This window comes from Sinocyclocheilus anshuiensis, unplaced genomic scaffold (assembly GCF_001515605.1).
Source record: "Sinocyclocheilus anshuiensis isolate Anshui unplaced genomic scaffold, SAMN03320099.WGS_v1.1 scaffold91, whole genome shotgun sequence".
In the NCBI taxonomy this organism is placed as follows: domain Eukaryota; kingdom Metazoa; phylum Chordata; class Actinopteri; order Cypriniformes; family Cyprinidae; genus Sinocyclocheilus; species Sinocyclocheilus anshuiensis.
Genome location: NW_015552636.1, coordinates 1,511,136 through 1,515,231, shown reverse-complemented (window position 1 = coordinate 1,515,231; position 4,096 = coordinate 1,511,136). Strand labels below are relative to the sequence as shown.

The following is a 4,096-nucleotide window of genomic DNA, read 5'->3' as shown; positions in this document are numbered from 1 at the left end:
AGGCATTTGTAATAACATGTAATGTACATAAATAGTTTATTTTGTATTAGCCTACATTACTGTATGTATTTTAACAGTGTTATTAACCAATCATTATTGCCTCATTGTTTTTATATAATGCATTTTAAGTCCTTTTAAAGGCTATTGTTGGCTTAGGTCTGTTTTTATAACCACAAAAATTATTATCTTAATACTTCTTTGTAAATCATTATTTGAAGTAACGACATCATGGTTAATTTGCTGTTACCATGGCTACAAGAATCCAACGCTCTCCATTGACTTTCTATTGCGGTAAGCTGCCTCCTTGTCATTTCTGACTTATAACAAAAAATCAGAGCAATGTCTAAAAGCTGCTATGTGACAAGGTGTACAGTAAACAAGCCAGAACTACATTTTTATAAGCTGTCGACCCTAAAAACGAGCATTTAGGACACAAAAGTAGAGCGCAACGTGTCATATTACTCTGAGAACTGCGCCCACTGGAGAGAAACGTAATCGGCGACAAGACCATTCATTATTTTTAACAATGTCAAAGGATTATTTCACCACCCTATGTGAATCTGAGAGCAGGAGATATATTAAGAAACTAAATTTTATTGGTCTATGTCCAATAGATGTGCCCCTTTTCTTAACCTTCCTTTTGTTTGAGAAATGATCCAACTGAACGGCCCAACGTGAAATACTCAGACATCTACAACTATTGTGTCCTAAACGCTCGTTTTATTTTCAGAATAAAAACGTTCTGAAAAAAAAGTAGTTCTGTGTTTTTAGCTTGTTTACTGTACACCTTGTCACATGGCAGCTTTTAGGCAGTGCTCTGTTTTTTGTTATAAGTCAGAAATGACAAGGAGGCAGCTTCCCGCAATAGAAAGTCAATGGAGAGCGTTGGATCCCACCCCCGCCTCCAGTGTGGGCGTGGCCTAAATGCGCTCTGTCTCTATAGCAGGGAGTGGGGAACGTTGATCCTCGAGAGCTAATGTCCTGCAGAGTTTAGCTCCATCCCTGAAAAAAAACACCTGTATCCTGAAGACCTTGATTAGCTTGTTCAGGTGTGTTTGATTAAAGTTGGAGCTAAACTCTGCAGGGACACCGGCCCTCCAGCATCAACGTTCCCCACCCCTGCTCTATAGGGAGTGGCAGTACTGAGAGACATGCCCACTGAAGAAGAAAGCATAAGCGAGAAGAATAGCAGCACTTCTGTTGAACAAGCTGCCACTTCAGAGGAGGAGAAAGATACTTCGCCAAAGTTTCTCATTATTAAGGTGAGTTAATAAATACCTTGTTTACTGATCACTGTTTCCAGTAATCACAGCAGATTCATGCAGCAAAGTTATTGACATGAAGTTTAATAAGTTGTTTCTCATGTCTCATGTTTCTCATTTCTCATGCAATTTTATCATAAATACACAGACTTATTCAACATTACAACCTTTAATTTAACTGATTCATCATGTGCATCTATACATCAGAGAATAGAAATGTTAAAGCTTAAATTAGGTTTACCATAAATCTCTTAAGATCTAAAATAATTATAATATGCACGTGCTGGTTTTTGTAGATTTTTATTATATTGCCCTTGTTTTTCAATCAGTAAAACTTGAATATTTATGTTTTTCTGGTCTGTAATGTGATAGACAAGCCAAGATATTACATGTGACAAAATGTGAAACATTTCCTCAGACATCTTGAGTGCAATTATTAACTTTTGGCACAAACTTTTTGTACTTTAACCCTCAGGAGCCTAAGGCATTTTACAACACTGGAGATGTTTTGCTTCACTCAGTTATAACATATTAAGGGCAGGTCCATAAGTTTGATGAAACTCAATTTCACATCACCAGCATTGAGCCAAATCTTTCAAACCATACCAGTATAATCCTAAATTATTAAACAACCTGAAGAATTTAATTAGTTGTTTTTATTTTTTGCCCTTAAAATAATAAAAAAAAAAATGACTAAGTGTCATTTCATTATGCACATGTTTGTCTTCATAGATCCCATAAAAGTGCAGCTTCTTGAAAACGTTATCCTTTTCATCTTCAAACAGTCCACGAAAGACAATGGCATCTGTTTTAAAGCTGCTTTATGATTTAATAGATGACCTGGAAAAAGATCATCTGAAGAGATTTAATAGGCTCTTACTCTCTTTTTTTATAGTTTTATTGCTTATGTTTACATTACAAAAATAGCTAGTTATAACAACACAGTCTTCTAACATAAATGCTCATATACATTCACATACAACAATCAACAGGCAATATATAGATATTACTTACCTCTATATTACATATGTTACTCCATTTCTCTCAGGGATAAACATTTTTCATAAATGCATTTAGATTCAATGTAATGTTTGATTATACTATATTCTTTATTTCATAGAATTTTTCTGTTAATATTGTAGGGAGTTTATAGGGAGTCTGTATAAAAATACTGAAGGTGTACTTCCCAAACAAGCCTAGTGCTATACTGTATAAAGATTCATATTCTGAGTGTTTTATTGTTAGTTTCATGTATCTAGTCAAATGTTGAATGGAATTTGAATAATACATACATTAACACTACTATATTTATTTGAAAACAAATAGAATGAAAATTCCACAAACAGAGCCTTCTGTCATGAAAGGTATATTTTTAGCAACACTTCACAATTGGTGAGATGTCATAATGAGAAATGGTTAATTTGTTTGATTAATAGAGTTACAAAACTGATAGATACAGAGAATATAATGGGCATTTTGTATATAGACCCATACATCTGTTTGAAGCCTTCTTTTTATTATGTTGTAAGTAGTCCGTATGATTCGGCATGTGTCAAGAATGATTTATGGCTTTGACCTTTCCCCTCCCCCACGTGGCCCACCCACGTTGCGCTGACCCCGTGACCTGTTAATGATATCCAGATGTGACCTTTGACCTGTTAATGATATCTGGATGTGTAAATCCGCATATGTGGAATTCCGATGTCGACCTTTACCCTCCGGGGGGAGAAATATGATGTTTGTACAACTCTGTCTGGTGAGGACACCATAAATGAAGTCCTGAGGAATGTTTTTGAAGATTTTATGGTCCGTTGGTGTCTGGCATCTGATGCCCGCATGACTGGGGAGGAATTTGGTAGCATTCCAAGGTACGCTTAGATAAATAGATCTCAGGCATTTCATAGAACACAGAACATGTCACAATATGTGTGTGCGCGCACACATATAATCTGATGCCTGTATAAAAAGGTATTAAATAACACATCTAATATTTAATCCCTAAATATCATAACATCTAATCCCTTGCATTTTTCCGTGAGGAAAAAAGTTTTCCTAGTGCAAGGATGACCATTCTTCGAATGAGGGGATTACAAAAACCTCTATAAACTTCTTTCTCTCTCTCTCTCTCTCTCTCTCTCTTGCTCATACACACACACACACGCATATTATGATAAATTGAAATAAAAATGTTTAGCTTAATGAATGACTAAAGAATGGGGTAAAATACATTTTTCAGGAAGTCGGAGACAGATCATGCCTTCACGTCTCAAATGACATGTTTAAGATCTAAGATCTGTATCCCTCTAGGCGTGTCTGGCACCGAGGAGGATTGTGGAGCAGTGGACAGAGACGGTGTGGCGTGGCGTAGAGCTAGCCATCATTTATAGCCTCGATTCAAATCTCATGCAGAGCGATTATGTTTTATTTCAGTGTTTTTGCTACGGCACAGACACAGCTCGTGTCTATCTATCTTTCAGAAAAGTTCCTGAGAACGAATTCAGAACGTAATTTCACCTATCAGTCCTTCACTGTTTGAAATGTTTAAACAGGTGGAGACCGAACAAACCATGGATTGTTTAAAGTGCCCCTATTATGTCATTTTTAAGCTTCCTGATATTGTTTTGTGAGTCTCCTACACTAGGATTACATGCATGCAAGGTCAAAAACGCTTTTGTTTTCTCAAAATATGCATTTAATATCACCTCATCTTCTAGCGATTCTCAAACGATTCGTTCAAAGCAGTTCAAAGATTCAGTCTCTCTAAACCCCTCCTTTCCGTGAGCCTGCTCTGCTCTGATTGGTCAGATGGCCTAGTCTGTTGTGATTGGTCTACG

At 36.4% G+C, this 4,096-nt stretch overlaps 1 protein-coding gene across 1 annotated transcript in view; it reads left to right on the top strand.

Annotated features, from left to right (window-relative positions):
- The first annotated feature begins 1,205 nt into the window (after positions 1-1,205).
- LOC107666675 (NACHT, LRR and PYD domains-containing protein 12-like) overlaps positions 1,206-4,096 on the top strand; it is a 23,268-nt gene continuing 20,377 nt past the window's right edge. The window contains exon 1 of the mRNA XM_016458093.1: positions 1,206-1,262. The gene's annotated coding sequence lies outside the window, so the exon portion shown is untranslated. The remainder of the gene's footprint in view (positions 1,263-4,096) is intronic.